The sequence below is a fragment of the Vicugna pacos genome, unplaced genomic scaffold, assembly GCF_048564905.1.
Source record: "Vicugna pacos unplaced genomic scaffold, VicPac4 scaffold_19, whole genome shotgun sequence".
Classification (NCBI taxonomy): Eukaryota; Metazoa; Chordata; class Mammalia; order Artiodactyla; family Camelidae; genus Vicugna; species Vicugna pacos.
In genome coordinates this window covers 43482505-43505455 of record NW_027328740.1, presented here as the reverse complement: position 1 = coordinate 43505455, position 22951 = coordinate 43482505, and the positions used below count along the sequence as shown (strand labels likewise).

General features: G+C 33.4%; 1 long non-coding RNA gene across 1 annotated transcript; it reads right to left on the bottom strand.

Annotated features, from left to right (window-relative positions):
* Positions 1–295: 295 nt before the first annotated feature.
* LOC140692965 (uncharacterized) lies at positions 296–1829 on the bottom strand. The gene is made up of 2 exons (XR_012068613.1): positions 1567–1829; positions 296–621 (listed from the first exon to the last, which is right to left on the bottom strand). It is a non-coding gene; the product is annotated as an uncharacterized lncRNA (long non-coding RNA).
* Positions 1830–22951: the final 21122 nt, after the last annotated feature.

Genomic DNA, 22951 nt, shown 5'->3' with positions numbered 1-22951 from the left:
GACCATGATCCCTGGGCCGGTTCCTGAATGTATCTCCTGTTCCAAACTATCCTAACTAAACACATTTAATACTTTCCAGGATGAACCAGAAACCACTTGGTACTTTTCCCTCTCTCCATGTTTTATTATTTTTCCAAATTCTTCCATTTTTTCTTTTTCCTTACATGAAAATATTTAAATTTACTCCCATACTGCTCCATCTAAGATCATATCAAACAAATATCTCTTTTTTTCTTTGAATGGCAAGTTAGTCTCCCATTTAATTCTTAATTCTTTTAAAAAATACTAAGGAAAATACAGGTACACATCTATGTTTAATGTTCAAATAAGAAAATAGCAGATAGTTGTCGACATTTGCCAACATCAGTTATAATCTTTGTTCCCTGCATAATCTGGTAGTTCTCTGGTAGATCAGTTGTTATTAGGATGACGTTCATAAACTGAAGATGGCTGATGAGTTGGCCTTGAAAGGGAAGTAGCTGATGTATCAGCTATCACTGGCACTGGAAAGCGTGGGTTGCACCCTGGTTGAAGTTTAGAAAAATGACCTTCATTTGCAGATATGTTCTGATATGTATTTGGAAAAGTAGAAGGCTCCAACATCAGTCCAAAATAATTGCTCTGTTTGGGAGATAAGATACCCTACTGAGAAGTAGAAATTCTACTTCAAATGGAGTTCACAACACGGCCATTTATTTCATTGTAACTGCTTTGAGAGTGCCCATGGACAGTGGTCAACTGATTGAAAATAGCTCGTTGATCCACTGCAATTTGTTCTGTTGGTCTGACATTGATGATGGAGGAGAAAAATCACCTCTGATCGGGGTAGTTGTATCACCAATTATGTGGCTAGTAGAGGGCTTTCTCATTAGAGGCATGTTTAAATTTGCAGAAGGTAAAAATGCACTTTCTTCAATAGTGTCAGCCACAAATTCAGAATTATTATTATCCACATTATACCCTGCTTTAAAGTGCTGCTCTTTGAAGTCTTCAGCCAATGAAGATACCAGAGAGGAATTTTTAATCCCAACTCTTCTTTTTATTCTCACTAAAACCTGGGGACAGCCTCGTTTAAAATTTGGATTATGATAAAAGTGCAGCTATAGCCAAAGGAGAAACATTTTAGTAATATTTATACCAAAATACAAGACTACAATAAGCCTAATGTATAAAACCTGATTCCACGTTTACTATACAAGGATAATATCATCAAAATATGAACATTGCTAACAATATTTTGAAGTTCCTTATTTGGAAAATACACATTTAATTATTATAGTCATCAAATTTAAATGTTAGCATTTACAGTAACGGTGAATGCCACTTTTGAAAAGCAGCTTTAATACCTTTATATGAATTTCTGGAAAGATTCATAGTTGTAAGCAAAGTTTCTCATAATCTTGAATAATTAAGGCACTGTCCTCATTTTTTAGAGTAAAGTATTTTAGCCTTAATAGTTTTATACAATTTTCAAAATCTAGCTTTACATTTATATTACCATAGATTGATGTACAAAATAAAATTTTATATATAAGTTACCAATTCGTAACTAAAATTTGTGTATACCTTGCTTGAAACAGAGGCTTCTTTTTCTTCTGCTAGAAAGTCAACTAGACAAGCAGATCTTTGAAATTTCTGCCGCACTTTCCTAAACCCATAAAAGTTAATGGGTCTAAGTAAACTTTTCATACTTCCAGTTTCAAATATTCTGAAAGGGGCCTTTTTTCCAAAACTTCCTTCTTCAAGACAACTTCATCAATCACTATGGAAGATCCATTATCACCCCACCAGATGGATTTAAATTGGTCACTCCCAGACATTTTCCAGAGCTTTCTTGGAAATGTCAGAGAACCAAAATCATTATCTTCATCTGGTTCAGAGACACAATGTGTGTAACATGGTCTTTTTATCAAGGATTCTTCAGACAAATTCTGAAAAGCATTTTCTTCAATCATAGAACTCAAGTCCAAGTCCCCAGAGAATGTTTGATCACACAATAGAGATCTACCGGAGTTTCCTGAGCCAGTTGGTCCATCTTTATGAGACATATCTTGAATTTCTGAAGAAATACGTGCCATCTCAAATAACTTTTTCGACAGCTAAATTTCTAATCTGCATGATTTTGAGCACTGCAGCTTCAAATGCTGCTTTGGCAGGCCTGAACAGATAAACTGCTAGGCCTTCACAATGGTTCTCAACTTGAGAAGCTGTGACATCACAAAACGACTGGTATCCCAGCAACTCAAGTGTAACATTCAGCCAGTGTTTACTTGTCATTCATCCAGTTAAAATGAAACATATAGGATGATTTTTTTACAGTGTGATCTGCAAATATTATCCCAACACATTTTTATAAATAATTTAGTTTTGGGGTGTATGAAATAAAACCAATCTCCATACTTTTGTATTGAAATTTATGCCAGATTTGTGAACAGAGTATAAATATAGCACAAATTATATAAAATAACTTTAAAGTTTTGGAATTTAAAGTGAAATTCGTGTAAAACTTGTACAGAAATTATATATCTATTTCAATATCATTTGTAATTAAATTGAAACATAATTTGATTAGGAAATGGAAGTAGGTATTTATCTGTGTACTATATAATAAGTAGTTCAATATTCAAAACATGAGCAGATTAAATGTCAGTTTATTTGTTTTGTATATAAATAAATGGTAAATAATTATGAAATAAAATTAGATAAAAATAATGCATCAAATTTAAGAAATCCCAAAAGGCGGAATTTTTGATTTAAATTGTAATTCATTTCTATAAGTAAAACAAATGTAATTTAATATTCTACTCTAAAATTACAAAAGAGAGAAACTTATTGTATATTTACGAATGTTTATTTTTGCCATTCATTCAATCAGAGGTTTTTCAGTCCCTAGAAACAATAAATTTTCTTTCCATCTTTATAATCCATTCAATTGTGGCTTCTGTTAAGTGTTCTAAAATGATGTTTATAAGTACACTTATGCACAAGATCCTGGGTTCAATAAGCAGTGCCTCCATTAAGGGGTAAACAAACAATCAAAAAACAAATAAATAACACTATATGTGATTTGGGGTGGAAAAGACCAGGTAATGCATTTTTGGAAGGAATATGTATCTCAGTCCTGAAACATTTGACATTGTTAGTAAAATATGGCATTTCAAGGCAAGTGTTTTGTTCACTAAATGTAAATAATAGCTATGTTCTGTATCAGTAAACTGTAGAAAATCCAGTTCTATCAAAAGTTATATTCTTTATTTAGAAATAAATTCCTTTAAACATAAGCCAAATTAAAAATGAGGGATAAAATTTTTTAATAAATAAATGTAAACTCAATCTGTAATGTAAATTTTTCTTTCAGTATGTGAACATTCCATTCTAAATAAATATTAGCAACCTGAATTCATTATATATTATAAGTATTATAAACTATAGTTAAGAGGGATTTAGTCCTGATTCATAAATATTACTTATCAAATTCAAATCAATATATGTGATACAATCCCTGAAAAAGCAGAGAATTCAAAAACATCAATCTCAAAAAATGTAGGAAAATTTTTCACAAATCTGATCTTTACTTTTTTATAAAAATATTCTTAACAAATTCACTTTTAATACAATTTAGTTAAACATAATAAAAACCATATATGAAAAACCCATGACAATCATCAAGTTCAATTTTAACATACAGGAAGGTTTCCTCTGGTCCAGTAATAAGAAAAGGTAGTTCATTCTCACAAGTACTAAATTACACTATTTGAAGACCTAGCCAGAACAACTAGTCAAGAAAAAATATAAAAGGCATCCAACTTGTAAAAAAGCAGTAAAATTTTTAGAGATGACATAATTAAGCATAGATAGAAAACTCCATAGACTCCTCCAGTGACTGTTAGAAATAATGAACAAACTTAGTAAACTTGCAGAATACAAAATCAATATACAAATATCCATTGCATTTTTATATAGTAACAACAAACTATCAGCAAGAGAAATTAGGAAAACAATTGTGTGTATATTTATACCAAAAAGAATAAACTAGGAATACATTTGATAAGTGAAATAAAAGATCTAAATATAGATCTATAAATTACAGGTGCAAGAAATAAAATAAACTAATAAATAGAAAGATATTCTCTGCTTATGGATTGTATACAATGTGAGGATCTATTCTAATCTATCTTTTACATGATCAATCTCCCCTGCACTACTTATTCAGGAGAATGTCTATTCTTCATTTTATACTCTTGCTTCCTTTTTCATGGGTTAATTGATCATAGGTGTGAGGGATTATATCTGGTTGCTCTATCCTCTTCTATTGATTGGTGTCTGTTTTTGAGCCAGTTTCATGTTGTTTAAATTACTAAAGCTTTGTTGGACTGTTTAATTCAGAGAACTATACACTATTAGATTTAATACTCTTTTTCAAGGTTATATTGGCAACTAATGGTCTATGTGGTTACATATAAATTTTGAAATTAACTGTTCTATTAACTGGAAAAATCTCATGGGTACTTTGACATGAATGACGCAAAATGTAGATTGCATTGGGTAGTATGTTTGTTTCAACCACATTGTATCACATCATTAACATAAGAGGAATTTTCATTTCTTTGGGTGAGTTTTAATTTCCTTCACCAATGTTTTCTATTTTTTAATGTATAGGTTTTCTCCTTATTTGTTAACTTCATTTCTATGTATTCTATTCATATATATGTAATTATATATATTATATTTGTAAACACGTTTACTACACAAATACAACAGGCAGAAGACAGTGGTAAGACATATTTAAAGTCCTGAATGAAAGAAAGCTGTAATCTAAGATAATTTATCAAGCAAGGCTATCCTTTAGAATAGAAGGAGAGATAAATAACTTCCACTAAAGCAAGTACTAAAAGAATTTAGCAACAGAAAAAGAAATATTGAAAGATCGACTCTAAAAAAAAAAATGAAGCAGGCTTCTATAGAAAGGAGAAAGGCATAATTAGAAAGGCAATAGCTACAATGTCTTACAATAGAATAAATATGATGTTGCAGAACAGGACATCAAAAATTTTAAGGATCAGAGAGTGAAACAGGACAATAAAGAGTATTTCCTTATTGTTTCTGTTCTCTATAGAAGGGGTTAGAATTTGTATTCCTATCAGTTAAAATAAAAAGATAAATAAAGGGTCAATATACATACAAAACAGGGTGGCCATAAGTCAAAACTTACAATGAAGTCACAAAGCCAAAAAGAAACCAAGATAATAGAAGAAAACTTATCAAGCCACAAAAAGAAAATGAAATGAACAAAAAGGAAATACCAAATCAACTGGAAAATGAAGTACAAAATGGAAATGAACACCAGTCTATCAATAATTATCACAAATGTTAATGGACTCAGTGCTTGAATCAAAAGATATATATTGTCAGATGGGATAATATAACGAGACTCTACATTATGAAGCATACAAGAGTCCCACTTTTGTAAGAGGAACAAAAATTAATTGAAAGTCAGAAGATGGAAAAGTATATTGAATGCAAATGGACATGACAAGAAAGCAGGACTAGCAGTACAGACTTCACACAAAATACTTTACAAAAAATGTCATAGAGAAAGATAAACAAGGACATGAAATAATGATTAAAGGAGAAATAAAAAATGAGGGTATTAAACTCATTAAGATATATGCACTCAATATAGGAGCACCTAAATACATTTAGCAAATACTAATAGATGAAAAGGGAGAAATGGATGGGAACACAATCCCATTCGGAGACTATATCTCCCCATTACCATCACTAGACTGGTCTTTCAGACAGAAATTAAATAAGGGAAAAAAGATACAAACAGATACGATAAAATAATTGGAGTTGGTTCATATTTTCAACACAGTACTCCTCCCCAAAACAGAATATACATTCTTTTCAAGTTCACATGGAATATTTTCTAGAAAAGATTATGTACTCATGCACAGAAGAATCCTCAATGAATTTAAGAAAATAAAACAAATTTGAAGCATCTTTTCTGAGTATAATACCATGAAACTAGAAATCCTTCACAGAAAAACAGTGTGAAAAAATGACAGCATGTAAATTAAACACCATGTTACTATAACAAGTAGGGGAGGTGAAGAAGTAAAAGAAGAAATTAAAAAATATCTTGAGAAATATGTCAAAATACTACACAAAGTGAATGGAATACATTTAAAGCAGGCTTAAGAGGTAAGTTTATAGTGACAACCGTCCTCAAATTAAAAGAGCAATTTCAAATATATAATCAAATGTTCTATGTATACTAATCATGAAAAGAAGAGCAAACAAAACCAAAACTCAGCAGAAAGAGAGAAATAAGAAAGAACAATGAAGAAAGAATTGAAATACACATTAAAAAATAGAAAAAATCAATTAAAGTCTTTTTTGAAATAGTAAGCATAATTCACGAAATTCTGGACAGGCTCACCAACAAGAAAAGAGAGAGAACACAAATAACATAAGAAATGAAAATGCAGAAACTACAAAGAGTACAACAAATTTGCATAATATCATAAGTGAACAACATGAGCAACAGTATGGAAACAAAATGGATAACCAGGAATAAATGGAGAAGTTTTTGAAAACATTCAGCCCACCAATATTGCATCAAGAAGAAATTAACCATTTGAACTGTCAGATCACCAGAAATTGAATAGAATTATCAATAAAATAAAAAATCTCTGCAAGCAAAATTCAAACCAAACTAGATTCACTGGGGAATTTGACCAAACATACAGAGAAAAATACATACCAGTCCTCCTCAAACTATTCCAAAAATTGATATGGAGAGAGTACACCCAAACTCACACCATCAGGCCAACATCAACCTGATAAAAAACAGGACAAAGACACCACCCCAAGAGAAAACTATAGGCCAATAACATTGATAAACATTGATGTAAATGTCCTTAAGAAAGTATTAACAAACAGAATCCAACAGCATGTAAAAAAGATTATACACCATGGTAATGTTACTTCATCCCAGGAAAACTAGGATGGTTTAACTTATGCAAATAAATCAATCAATTTTAATACACCATATCAATAACCGAGAGGACAAAAAACCACATGATCATCTCAGTAGATGCAGAAATAACATTTGAGAAAAATTAACACCTATTTACAGTAAAAGTTCTTGTAACAGTGTGCTAGAGGGACCATATCTCAACATAATGAAAGCTATTTATGACAAACATATAGCCAGCAAAATACTCAATGGTGAAAAACTGAAACACTTCCAACAAAAACCTGAGACAAGACAAGGTTGCCCATTCTCACAATTTCAATTCAATACAGTCTTGGAATTCCTAGCCACAATGATCAGGCAAGGAAAAGAAATAAAAGGATTCAGACTGGAAAAGAAGATGTAAAATTGTCATGATATGCAGACATGACACTATATATTGAAAACTGTAAAAGCTTCACAAAAAATTACTAAGGCTCTAAAAGGAACTGGGCAAGGTACCCAGAGTAATGTACAAAAAGGTGGTGAATGAAATATACATGGAGAACTAGAAAATATTGATTGAGGAAATCAAAAAAGATTTGAAGAATTGAAAACATACCCAATGGTCTCGTAATGGAAGAAACAAAATGGTTAAAATGGTCATATTGCCCAAGGCAATCCACAGACTTAATGTGATTTCCTATCAAATTATGCCAAACTTCTCTTTTTGGGACTGAAACAAATGATTCTAAGATTTACATAGAGTCATAAAAGATCCATAATTTCCAAAGCAATATTAATGAAAAACAAAGAGGTTGGAGGAATAAACCACCAGTTCTCCATACACTATTGCAGAGCTACAATGAACAAAATGACAAGATATTCATACAGAAAGAGGCTTATGGACCAAAAGAACAGAATAGAGGGCCTAGGAATAAATCTACAGGCCTACGTTCTATTAATTTTTGACAAAGTAGCCAGGAATATGACAGAGAAAAGACCATCTATTCACCAAATGATGTTGGGAATCTGGATAGCAGCATGCAGAGCAATGGAGTTAGAACACTCCTTCACTCCATACACAAGAATAAACTCAAAATGGCTTGAAGACTTAAATGTAAGGCAAAACACAGTAAATCACCTAGAAGAAAATATTGGCAAAACACTCTGAGATAAATCTCAGCAATGATCTCCTAGAATAGCCTACCCAGGGAAGGGATGCAAGAGCAAAATTAATAAATGGGACCTAATTAAACTTATAAGCTTTTGCACAGCAAAGGGAACCATAAACAAAGCAAAATGACAACCTGCAGGATTAAAGAAAATATGTAGAAATGTGCAACTGACAAAGGCTTAATTTCCAAATTACAAAGATTTCATACAAACTATTAATAATACTTAAAAAAAACAAGAAACCCAATTTGAAAATGGGCAGAAGCCCTAAACAAGCAATTCTCCAATAGAGACATACAAATGCCACATAGATATATAAAAAAAAATTGCTCACTACCATTATCAGAGAAGGGTAAATTAAAACTATAATAAGTATCACCTCACAACAGTCACAATGGTCATCATTCAAAATTCCACAAACATTAAATCCTGGGGTATCTGTGGAGAAAGATGACCCTCTTACACTGTTGGAAAAAATGTAGTTTGGTGCAGTCATTGTGGAAACCAGGGTGGGGTTTCCTCAAAAGAATAAAAATAGACTTAACTTACGATCCAGCAATCCCACTTCTGGGTATAAATCAAAGGGAACCCTAATTCAAAAAGACATCTATACCCCAATGTTCTTTGCAGTGCTATATACAAGAGCCACGACATGGAAGCAACCTAATTGTCCAACAACACATAACAGTATTCAGAAGTTATCCCGTATTTACACAATGGAATAATATTCCGCATTAAAAAATGATAAAACAATGACATTTGCAGCAAAATGGATGTCCACAAAAAGCGTCATTCTAATTGAAGTAAGCCAGAAAAAGAAAGAAAAATAATCCATGACATGATATATGCGGAACCTTAAAAATAAATTTGGATGAGGAGACTATGATTTCATCTACAAAACTGAAACACACTCACAGATTTACTAAACAATTTTAAGATTACAGCGGAAAGGGGATGTGAGAGGATATATTTGGGAGCTGTAGATTCATAAATTTTTTCCACTATATATAAAAGTAAATTTTTTCAAAATTTCTCTTGTATAACACAGGGCAGTAAGTCAAATATTGTGAAGTAATGTTTAATAGGCACATAAATATATGCATGTATTGGGACACTGTGCTATACACCACAGATTGACACATTGTAAATGGCAGTACTTCAATGATAAATAAATGAATAAACACGCAAATAAATATATAAATAATAACTAAATAAAAATATTTAATAATAAATGAAATAAAAAGATTCACACTACTTAAATTTACACCTCATGGATCTAGGAGAAAACAGAAAGAATAAAGAAGAAAATTGAATGAATGAGAGTATGGCAAATAACAAGAGATGCAATTGGAAAGGTAGAAAAAAATATACCTAAGTCTGTTTCTTTTAAACATAAACTAGGCATATGTTTAGGTTGGCTAAGAAAATATAGACTCAAATAAAATTAGAAATAAAAGATAAGATATTACCACTGATGTTGTAGAGATGCAAAACATCATAAGAAATTACCACTAGCCAACGATTTGAATGACCTAGAACTAAAGACAAATTCCCAGAAACATATGTTTTCCAATACTGAATCAAGAAGTAATTAGAAAGATAATAGAGCAAAAGTGTGTTTGAGTAAGTCAATAATCCAAACTTCCAAAACCAGAAAAAATTTACAAAACGCCTTTACTGGTGAATTCTGTCATACAATTGAAGACAATTTTTCACCAATTCTTCCCCAAATCTTCCAAGAGTTTGAAGGGGGTGAAAGATTCCAAACATATTTTATGATGTGAGCTTTATTTGCTTAACAAAGCTAGAAAGGACATTATACGCAAAAAATAGAATATTATCCCTGATGAACATATGTGCCAAAATTCTCAACAAAACACAAGCAAAATGAATTCAACAAAACATTTAATGTATCATAAACATACACGAGTAAAGGTATATATCCCTGGGTTTAAGTATACTTCAAAATATTCAAATCAATAAAGGTGACATGCCACACTAATGGAATGAGAAATAAAACTCACACAATCATCTCAATAAGTGCGGAAAGAGCATTGTATATAATACAACATCCTTTTAAAATACTCCCAACAAATTAAATTTGCCCTGTCATTGGCACGATATAATTTACACACAAACACTGTGTGGATAGAAGCGAAGCAGTTCTCTGTTTTTTGATTCTTAGAAGGGTTTATATAGGACATGCACAATGCCTCACATATAATCTAGGTTATAACAATGTTAATAATCTTAAGCTATTTATGTTCCCATGCTCCTGCAGTAAGCGCAGGATGTTAAATGATCAAGAATTGTTTTAAAGTTCATCACGGAACTTCATTAATTAGGCCATCTCTTATCCAGCTGGCTTTGCCTGTCTTGGGATATCCTCCTCTGATGATCTTACCCAGCATAGGCTATCCAGCCATCCATACTGGATATATTGAGTAGACCATTTGTTATCCAGCCTGGATATGTGACATTCCTCACAGATTGTTTATCAGTTCAGCCCATGGGCTTATTCTCTAGAACCTTCAGACAGGGGCCTACAAACCAAACATCCCTTGACAGAAAACTGGATGAAGAAAATTTGATGTATATATGCAATGGAATCTGTACTTTGCATTCCTATCAACAGTGTCCACGCTGTTCCTTTTTCTCCACAATCTCATCAGTATCTATTTGTTTTCTTTTTGATGAGAGCCTTCTAACAAGTGTGAGGTCTTGTCTCATTTTAGGTTTATGACTTTCCTAATAATTTATAACTCTGAACACATTTTCATGTATTTTATAGCCAACTGTATGTGTTCTGAAGAAAATTGATTCAGATCTATCTATTCAGTTCCTATGGACATTTCTTTAAATTGGATTGTTTGCTCTTTTTTATGTTGTTTTGGGGTAAGAGTTTGCCATATATTTTGGATATTAACACTTGATTGAAAATTATCACTTAAAAATATGTTCTACCATTGTGTTGGTTGACTGTTCAGTTTATTGATCATTTCTTCTGCATTGTAAATCTGTTTAGTGTGACACAATCATATTTTGTTAGTTTTACTTCTGCTTTCCTTGACAGAGGAGGCATATGTAGAATCAAATTAAATCCAATATCAGAGTGTACTTCTTATATTTTACCCTAGGATTCTTTAATTTCAGGTTTTATGTTTCATATGCCCATGAGTGGGATTGCTGTGTCATATGATAGGTCTATTTTTATTATTCAAAGGAACTTCCATAATGTTTCCAAAGTTGTTTCACAAATTTTATTTCCCACCAACAGCATTGGAGAGTCCCTGTTTCTCCACAACTTCCCCAGTCTTTATTACTTGTAGACATTTGGATGACAGCCCTTCTCACTAGTGTGAGGTAAAACATTATTTTATTTTTGTCTTGCCTTTGTATAATGATTTGCAATGTGAGCACGTTTTTATATTCCTGTTTGTCATCTGTGTGTCCCTTTTAGAGAATTGTCTTCTGCTCATTTTCTGGCTGAGTTGTTTGTAGATTTTTGAAATGGTGTTGCATGAACATTCTGTGTATTTTAGAAATTAGCCTCTTATTGATAACATTGTTTCCTAATGTATTCTCCCATTTGAACTCCATCTTTTCATTTTGTATATTTTGCTGTTTAGAAGCTTTTAAGTTTAATTAGGACCTACTTGTTTATTTTAACTTTATTGTTTTCAGCTTGGGAGTGTGACATAAGAAAATTTTGCTAAAATTTTTGTTTTGTTTAGCCTATGTTAGATTCCAGAAGTTTTATTGTGTCATGTATTAGATTCAGATATTTAAAACATTTTGAATTTATTCTTGTATAGTGTGAGGGATTGTTCTAATTTTATTGGTTTACATGTAACTGTTTAGCTTTCTCAACATCACTTGCTGGAGACTGTCTTTAAGGCATTGTATATTTTTGTTTCCTTTGTCATAGTTTAGTTGACCATAGGTGTGATGTTTTATTCCTACTTCTATTTTCTGTTCCAGTGATATAGATGTTTGTTTCTTTTCCAGTATTGTGCTGTTTTGATTGCTGAATTTTTGTAATATAATCTGAGATGAGGAAGGGTTATGGTTATGCCTCCAACTTTGTTCTTTTAACTCATTGTTTCTTTAGCAGTTCTGGTCCTTTTGAAGATCCATTCAAATCATAGGACTGTTTTTAGTTCTGTGGAAAATATCATATAGTTCGATCTGAATAAATTTATATCTGTAGACATATTTTGTAGTATGTATATTTTAACAATATTAATTCCTCTAAACGAAGACCTTGAGATTTCTTTCCATTTCCTTGCATCATCTTCAAATTTCTTTATAAGTGTCCTATAGATTTTATTATGTTGGATTTTCCTTAGGTTTTTCATGTTTTGATCTGATTTCATATGGATTTTTTAAAATAATGGAATATATTATTGTTAGTGTAAAGAAATGTGACAGTTTTTTATATTAATCATGAATCATGATACTTTGCTAAATGCCTTTATTAGTTTTAGTTGTTCCGGTGTGGAGAATCTTTAGGGATCTCTATATAGATTATCATGTCATCCAAAATAATAGCAGTTTTACTTCATTCAATCCAACTTGACTAACTTTATTTCTTGTCCAATTGCTGTTACTAGGACTTCCCATACTGTGTTTAAGAGAAATGGTGAGATCGGGCATCCTTGTCTTATTCCTTAATTTGGCTTTCAGTTTTCACTTTTGTATATTACATTGTCTGGGGTTTGTAAGTAATGACTTTAGTTATGTTGAGATATGTTTCCTGAATCCTACTTTGGAAAGAGTTTTCTGTTGTTGTTGCTGTTGTTGTTGTTGTTGTTGCTGTTGTTGTTTTAATAAATAAATGTTGAATTTTCTGAAATAATTTTTATGGATTTATTGAGATGACCACGTCATTTTCTCTTTTCCTTTTGTTAATGTAGTGTATCAAACTGATTGATTTCTTCATGTTGAACAATTCTTGTGACCCTGCCATGAATCCAAGTGATCATGGTGGATGATTCATTTTTGCTATTACTGGATTTAGTTTGCTAATAATATTTTGTAGAATTTTTGCATCTAAATCTGTCAAATTTATTGGCTTGAAGTTCCCTTTGCCTGTAGTATGTTTGTTTGCTTTGCTATCAGGGTGATGAATTTTTCATAGGATTAATTTGGGAGTTTCCCACATCTTCACTATTTGTGAATAGTTTGAAGAGTATAAGTTCTGCTTTGTATTTTTATTCTCCACATGATTTGTTTAAATCTGCACTTACAAATGATCAAAAAGCACATGAAAAAATGTTCAATATCACTAATTATCAGAGAAATGCAAGTCAAAACTACAATGAGGTATCACCTCACACCAGTCAGAATGGCCGTCATTCAAAAATCCAAAAATGACAAATGCTGGAGAGGCTGTGGAGAAAGGGGAACCCTCCTACACTGCTGGTGGGAATGCAGTTTGGTGCAGCCATTATGGAAAACAGTGTGGAGATTCCTCAAAAGACTAGGAATAGACTTACCATATGACCCAGGAATCCCACTCCTGGGCTTGTACCCAGAAGGAAATCTACTTCAGGATGACACCTGCACCCCAATGTTCATAGCAGCACTGTTTACAATAGCCAAGACACGGAAACAGCCTAAATGTCCATCAACAGGTGACTGGATAAAGAAGAGGTGGTATATTTATACAATGGAATACTACTCAGCCATAAAAACCGACAACATAATGCCATTTGCAGCAACATGGATGCTCCTAGAGAATATCATTCTAAGTGAAGTAAGCCAGAAATAGAAAGTAAAATACCATATGAGATTGCTCATATGTGGAATCTAAAAAACAAAAACAAACAAACAAACAAAAACAAAGAATAAATACAGGACAGAAATAGACTCATGGACAGAGAATACATACTTGTGGTTACCGGGGGGGGGTTAGAGGGTGGGAAGGGATAGACTGGGATTTCAAAATTGTAGAATAGATAAACAAGAGTACACTGTATAGCACAAGGAAATATACACAAAATGTTATGATAAATCACAGAGAAAAAAAGTGACAATGAGTGTGTATATGTCAATGAATGACTGAAAAATTGTGCTGAACACTTGAATTTGACACAACACTGTAAAATGATTATGAATCCATAAAAAATGTAAAAAAAATCTGCACTTCTATTTAACGATTTTTTTTTAAATGCAGATACTTTCATCTAGAAAGCAGTTTGTTCAAATTATTTGTTTCTCCTTATTTCTGTCTCTTTCTAGACATTTGTCTATTTCTTCAAATTTGTCAAGATTATTCGAATGTAAGTGTTGACAAAATGATCCCTTTTTTGTATATCTGAGGTAACAATTGTTATTTCTCATCTTTTATATCTTACTTAATTTCTTTGGGTCATCTCTCTTTTCTTCATGATGCACGTACCTAGAGGCTTTTTTATTTTGTTTATCTTAAAAAAAAACAAAAAAAATCTTCGGTTTTACTGCACTTTTTTCATAGTTTTCTTTTTCTCTCTAATGTATATTTACACCTGTAATATTTAGGAACATGTTTTTTAATTTTTTTTAATTTTCTTTATTGATTTACTGTCATTTTACAAACTGCCTCCAATCCCAGTGTAGAGCACAGTTTTGCAGTTACAATGAACAAATATACATTTTTTGTCCCATTTTTTTCCACTGTGGGCTTCCGTAAGAACTTTTATATATTTCCCTGTGCTATAAAGTACATTCCTGTTTATCTATTCTACAATTTAGACCTCCCAGTCTATCCCTTCCCACACCCCGCCCCCTTGGCTAACAAAAGCTAGTATTCTATGTCTGCGAGTCTATTGCTGTTCTGTATTTGTCCTTTTTTTGTCTTGTTTTGTTTTGTTTTTTGATTCCACTGATCAGCCATCTAATATGGTATATTTTTTTCTCTTTCTGGCTTACTTCACTTAGACTGATTTTCTCCTGGACCATCCATGTTGCTGAAAATGGCGTCATGTTTTCGCTTTATATGGCTGACCAGTATCCCATTGTATAAATATACCACCTCTTCTTTATCTAGTCAAATGTCGATGGATATTTAGGCTTTTTCCATGTCTTGGCTATTGTAAATAGTGCTGGCTATGAACATTGATGTGCAGGTGTCATCCTGAACTAGGGTTCCTTCATGATTTATGGCCAGGAGTGGGTTTCCTGGGTCATATGGTAAGTCTATTCCTAGGTTTTTTAGTAATCTTCATCCTGTTTTCCACCCTTGCCAGACCAATCTGCATTGCCGCCAGCAGTGAAGGAGGATTCCCTTTTCTCCACAGCCTCTCCAGCATTTGTCATTGTGGATTTATGAATGGTGGCCATTCTGACTGGTGTGAGGTGATACCTCATTGTAGTTTTGATTTGCATTTCTCTGACAATCAGTGATATTGAGCATTTTCTGATGTGCCTTTTGATCATTTGTATGTCTTCCTTGGAAAATTTCTTGTTTAGGTCTTCTGCCAATTTTTGCATTGGGTGATTTATTTTTTCTTATTCAGTTGGATGAGCTGCTTATATACTCTGGAGATCAAGTCTTTGTCGGTTTCATATTCAGAATTTTTTCCATTCTGTAAGTTTTTTTTTGTTTTACTTCCAGTTTCTTTGCTGTGCAGAAGCTTGTAAGCTTCATTAAGTCTCATTTGTTTATCCTTGCTTTTATTTTTTCTTCAAGAAAATTTATGAGACGTATGTCAGATACTCTTTTGCCTATATTTTCCATTAGGAAGTTTATTGTATCTTGTATTATGTATAAGTCTTTGTTCCATTCTGAGTTTATTTTCTGTATGGTGTTCTACCTTCATTGGGAGTGTTCTAGCTTCATTGATTTACATGCTGCTGTCCAGTTTTCCCAACACCAGTTGCTGAAGGGACAGTCTCTCTTCCATTGTATTTTCTTGCCTCCTTTGTCAAAGATTAATTGACCAAAAGTTGGTGGGATTATTTCTGGGCTCTCAATTCAGTTCCATTGGCCTATATGTATATTTTCCTACCAATACAATGCTGTCATGTTGACTGCAGTTCTATAGTATTATCTGAATTGTTAGCGTTAAGAAATGCCACTGATTTTTTAAACTTAATCTTGTAACCTGCTACATTGCTGAATACTTTGATCAGCTGTAGTAGTTTTTGTCTGGATTTTGTACGGTTTTCTATATATAGTAACATATTTTCTGCATATAGTGAGACTTTTACCACTTACTTTCAAATTTGCATTCCTTTTACCTCTTTCTCTTGTTTGATTACTGTGGCTAGGTCTTCCCAGTCTATGTCGAGTCGGAATGGTGATAGTGTCCATCCTTTTACTGTCCCAGATTTTAGTGTGAAGATTTTTACTTTCTCACCATTCAGTACAATGCTGGCTGTAGGTTTGTAATCTATAGCTCTTATGATGCTGAGATATGTTGCCTCTATGCCCAATTTGTGACATTTTTTATCATAAGTGTGTGTTGAATTTTATCAAATGCTTTTCCTGCATCTATTGAGATGATCATGTGGTTTTGGTCCTTTCTCTTGTTGATGTGCTGTATTACATTGATTAATTTGCATATGTTGGACCACCCCTGTGTCTCTGGCATGATCCCCACTTGGTCATGATGCATAATATTTTTTCTGTGTTTTTGGGTTCTTTTCGCTACTATTTTGGTGAGGATATTGGCGTCTGTGTTCATCAGTGATATTGGCTTATAATTGTTTTGTTTCGTATTGTCTTTGCCTGATTGTGGTATCAGGGTGATTGTGGCTTCATAGAATGACTTTGGGAGTATTCCTTCTTTTTCAATTTTCTGGAAGAGTTTGAGAAGGACTGGTATGAGTTCTTCTATGCATGTTTGGTAGAATTCTGTAGTGAAGCCGTCCGGTCCTGGACTGTTATTTGTAGGGAGGTTTTAAATTGTTATTTTGATTTCATTTCTAGTGCTCAGTTTGTTGAAGGGGTCAGTTACTTCTTGATTCAGTCTTGATGGACAGTATGTTTCCAGAAACTTGTCCATCTCCTCTAGGTTATCCAGTTTGGTTTAATATAGTTTTCATAATATTCTCATATGATATTCTGTATTTATTAATTGTAAATTCTACCTTCTCCTTTCATATTTTGGCAATTTGTGCTTTCTCTCTTTTCTTGTTTTTGAGTTTGGCCTGAGGTTTGTCGATTTTACTTACTTTTTCAAAAAGCCAGCCTTTGGATTGGTTGAATTTTTCCTATGGTCTTTTTAAACTCTATTTTATTTATTTCCTCCCCAATATTGATGATTTCCTTCCTTCTGCTGCCTTTAGGTTTTTTTTTCTCCTTTTTCTAGTTCATTCTCCTGATGGGTTAAATTGTTTATTTGTGGTTGTTCTTCTTTTCTGAGAAAGGCCTGTATTGCTATAACCTCACCTCTCAACACTGCTTTTGCTGTGTCCCATAAATTTTGTGTGGTTTTGCTTTCATTTTCTTTTGTCTCAAGGTATATTTTCATTTCAGCGTTGATTTCTTTTTTGACCCATATTTTTTTAATAACATATTGTTTAATCCCCATGTTTTCCTTTTGTTCTCCTTTGTTTCTCTGTTGTTGATTTCTAGCTTCATGACATTGTGGTCAGTAAAGATGCTTGAGGTAATTTTTATCTTCTTAAAGTTGCTGAGGTTTCTTTTGTGCCCAAGTATATCATGAATCCTGGAAAATGTCCACGTGCACTTGAAAAGATTGTATGTACTATTTTGTGGGGGGTGCAATGCTCTGAAAATATCCACCAAGTGTAATGTTTCTATTGTATCATTTAAATTCTCTGTTGTTTAATTTATTTTCTATCTCGATGATCTGTCCAGTGATGTTACTGTAGTTTTGAAATCTCCAACAATGATTAGATTCCCATCACTATCCCCCTTTATATCTGTCATTAATTATTTCATGTACTTAGGTAGTCCTCTATTTGTTGCCTATGTATTAAAGGGTGTGATATCCTCATCTGTATCACTCCATCAATCATTATAAAATATCCTTCTTTATCTTTCTTTGTGGCCTTTGTTTTAGTGTCTTTTGTCTGAAGTCAGTACTGCAACAACTGCTTTTTTGGCTTTTCCATTTGTATGGAATACCCTTTTCCATCCTTTCACTTTCAATCTATATTTTTCCTTCTCGCTGAGGTGGGTCTCTTGTATGCAGCATATTGAAGGTTCTTGCTATACTATCCAGCCTGCCACTCAATGACATTGACTAGAACATTTAGTCCATTAACATTTAATATATCAATGATATGTTTGTGTTTATTGCCATTTTTGCCTTATCTTTGAAGTTGATTTGGTATTTCCTCTTTGTTCATTTGATCTTCCTTTTATGGTTTGGTCATTTTTCTTTACGTTATCATGAAAATTATTTAATTTTAGTGACTCCCTGAATATGTTTTTGTCTTGTTTTTGCACTTTTATATAGTCTATTAGAACATTAGTATAATTGATTTTATTAAACTGATAGTAACATGATCTCAAATACATCCTACTGAGAACAAAATATTTTAAAAGGAAAGACCCCCCAAAGAAATTCTCTATTTTCCTGCCTCCCTCTCCCACTGTCAATGATTTCTATGTCTTGTTTTAAAATTTTGTGTTTATTTTATTTGTAGTTTATGAGTTATCACCTTTCCAGCTGTGAATTTCACATTTCTGTAGCATCCTGCTGCTTTTCTTTTTAGAGTAGGCTTTCAATATTTCTTTTAGCATGGGTCTAGTGTTGCTAAACTCTTGTAGCTTTTTCTTGTCTGTGAAATTTTTTATGTCTCCTTCTACCATAGAGGATAGCCTTGCTGGTTAAAGTATCCATGGGTATATCATTTTTTTTCATTCAGGAGTTTGAATATATCTTGCCACTCCCTTCTGTTCTGTAGTATTTGTGTTGTGAAATCAGCTGTGAGCCTTATGGGGATTCCCTTGTAACTCTCTGTTTGAGATTCACTTGCTGCCTTTAGGATAATTTCTTTATCCTTGACTCTGGCCATCTTAATTATATGTCTTGCTGTGAGTTTATTTGAGTTCTTCCTGTTTGGGACCCACTGAGCTTCCTGTACTTGGATATCTGATCCCTTCTTTAAGTTTGGGAAGTTCTCAGTCATGATTTTTCAAACACCTTTTCAATGCACTTTGATCATCCCTCCCCTTCTGGGACTTCTACCACACCAAGTTTGGCATGCTTTCTATTAACCCATATGTATCTTGTGCTTTTTTAATCTGATTCTTGATGTTTCTCTTGTAGCTATTCTGATTGGGTGCTTTCTATTGTCCTGTCTTCTAGGTCACTAATTCATTCCTCTGTATTATCTAGTCAGCTTTGCGACCCCTTTAGATCGTTCCTCATCTCAGTCAATGGATTTACTTATTCTACTCGGCTCTTCTTTATAGCTTCCATTTCATTTTTAACATATTTTACATCTCTAAACACTATCTTTTATTTCCTCCAGTAATTTGATCACTCCTCTTTTGAAATCTTGATCTAGTAGGCTATTGATGTCTATTTCACTGATCACTCTTTCAGGGGATTTCTCTTGTTCTTTTAATTGGGAATGGTTTGTCTGCTTCTTTATCTTGCTCCTACCTCTCTGACACTGTGATGGAGTATATGTTATCTACTGTGGTCCTAATGGAGTTTATCTACCTAATGCCTATGTAGTAATACAACTAAAAAAGAGAAAAAAGAAAGAGGGAGACAAAGAATTTTAAAGAAGTGGTAATAAATGTTTGAAAACTTTGCATAATACATAATAGAAGAGCAAGTTGAAGCAGAGTTTTGAAAAATAATAATAATAAAAATATTTTTATAAATTTCAATGGGATTTAAAAGGGGGTATATATAATTGTCTAAGAAATAAATATTACTATGGTAATAGAAAATGAAACAGGTAAAAACAGATTAAAACAAGGGGGTGGTCAGAGTGTCCTGGATACTGTGTACTGTTAATGTGAACTCTTTCTGTATTCATCATGGTTTGGAAGCTCAGCTTGCTTTTTCCAGAAACCCTCCATTGGAGTCCACATCTGTGCAGCTCCCAGGTCCTGTCGGCAAGCAGATCACTCCTACTCCCAAAAATGGTTCCAGAGCAGCTCTCTTTACTGTGAGCTGTCTTGTCACTGCCCTGACTGATACCTCAGTCACATGTTTCAGACTGAACAGGCAGTAGTGTTCATCAACCCTCTCCCAGCCACATGGTCAGGGACTGCATTACAGCCCAAAATTTGGCAGGCCATCAGCCCCCTCAGGGTGATGGTCTCTCCTCTGCTATGTGCCCTGTCACTGGTCTGGGCCAAAACCCACCTCCTTGATTGCCTTGGCAGAGCAAGTCCTCTGAGGAAATAAGACAGAAATATCTTATATGTCTCAGGCTGTAGACAAGTCCCCATCTGGCGCTTAAGGCTGCTAAGTCCTTAGGAGTGAATGGAGGTTTTGCTCTCACTGCTGCCAGGGTGCAAAGCACCAGAGGCTTTGGTGGCTGTGTCTGAGCCCCAGGTCTCTTGTCCTAGATAATTTGTGGATTTTCAGAGATTCGGAATGCACCTTTCCCCTCACAGGGCTAGTCTGCCCTGTTGTTTAATGGAGGGCCCAGGTTGTTTTGCCCTGTGCAACCACAGCAATGGCACACAGCCCCCTCCGTTCCCCCTGGCTGCCTCAGTGCAGCCATCATCATTTTCCACCCAGGTCGGGAAGCATGGCCCTGACCCCAGCTGCCAGGTTGCCTCTTGGGCTTGGTGTCATAGGGATCCTCTGTCCCTGTTTATCTTAGTACTGTCAGTCAACTTATAATCTATAGAGGTTCAATTCTTGGAGGCTCCTCCTTCATCCTGCCGACCTCTCAGTTGGAGAGGGGAAACTCAGTGAATGAGCACCAGTCCTTCTTTGCTGCTCCCTCACTGTGGGACCTGTCCCAATCTGTTTTGCCTTTTCTTCTTAATTCATTTTCTTTTACCAGGTTTTTTGCATCTTTATCTTTTGAAGAGGACAATATTCTATCAGAGTACTGCAGGTTCTCTGGTTAATTGAGTAGGTTTGTGAATGTGAGTCTTGATGCATTTGTGGGAAAGGGTGAGCTACGAGCATCCTTCTGCTCCACCATTTTCACATCCCCCACAAAAAGTCTCACTTTATGGTGGAAGTTAAACACAACCAGTAAATAGATGGAAAAGATGTTTCATGGAAATGACAAGAAAGTGCAGTTTGCAGTGATCAACTCATACAAAATACATTTTAAAATAAGGGCCACAGTGAAAGTTAAATATGAGATTATAAATAAAAAAGAGATCAATATAAAAATACAGTATTACACTCATTAAATTATATATGGACCCAACACAGTAGATCCTAAGAATAAAAAGAAATATTAGACATGAAGGAATTAATTCATTATAAAACTATAATAGTAGATGTGTTGAACACCTCACTATTCTGATGGCCAATTCATCTCAAAAGAATATCTGTAAGGAAACAGAGGTCTTAATGGCATATTAGATCATTTGAACCTAACTCATTTATTGGACACTGCATCAGAAAAGGAGAACACATAAAATTCTCAAGTGTGCACAGGATGTTATCTAAGGAATTAACTGCACATTATGTCATAAAATGAGCCTCAGGAGCTTTAAGCAAATACAGATTACAGCGAATATTTTTCCATATATAAAATTATGGAAATATGCATCAACTCTAGAAAGAAGAAGAGGGTAAGCACAAATATGAGATTAAACCTCATCCTTTAAAGAATAAAATAAAACAAGTTCAATGATGAAATCAAAGAGGTAATAAAATCATACATGGAGACAAATTACATTGAAAACAGAGCTTCATCAAATATATGGGATGCAGCAAAGGCAAATCTAACAAGGAAGTTTAGAACAATTGAGGCCTTCTACAAGGAAAAAGAAAAAACTCACACAAAGGATAATGTTAACCACCCAAAATAAATGGATATAATAATAAACAAAATGCAAAGGCAGTAGAGTGAGTAATCTTTAATGATTAGGTTGAAAATAAATAAATTAAAAATTAAATAAAAATTCATAAAATCAACAGTTATTTTTCTTAAAAATATTAACAAATTGATAAACATTTTACCAGGTTTATAAAGAAATACAGAGTCGACCCAAGCAAAATAAGAAATGAAATATTAGAAATAATTTCTGATAGTACAGAAATGCAAACAAAGATTATGAAATCACTCTGAGCAGTTACGTGACAACTAACTGGACGACCTTAAAGAAATGGACAAATTTCTTTAAACTCTACAGCCTGTCAACACTGAATAAAAAGAAAACTGAAAACTTGAAAAGAGCAATCAGCATAATTTAAATAAAATCTATAGTTTTAAAATCATCCTTTGAACAAAATGCCTGGATGTCTTCACTAAAACCTCTTTCCTCTCAACTATTTCAAAAAATGTATTAGGAAGGAAAATTCCCAAAGTTATTCTATGAGGCCACAAATAACATGATAACAAAACCAGTCAAAGACACTACCAGAAAAAGAAATGAAAATGTAAAGCCAATATCCTTGAGGAATATACATTAAAAAATTCTCAACAGAACATCAACAAATTAATCCAGCAATACATAGAAAGGATTATACACGATGATCAGTTGGTTTCCGTCCAGAGTCACAGGGATGGTTCAACATACACAAGTAAATCAGCATGACACATATTTTATAAAGGAAGTACAAAATTCACAGGACCATGTCAATACACACAGAAAAAGCATTAGACAAAATTCAACATACATTCATGATCAGAACTCTCATGAAACAGAGTACAATGGGAACATCTCTCAACATAATATAGGCCACTTATAACAATTTATAA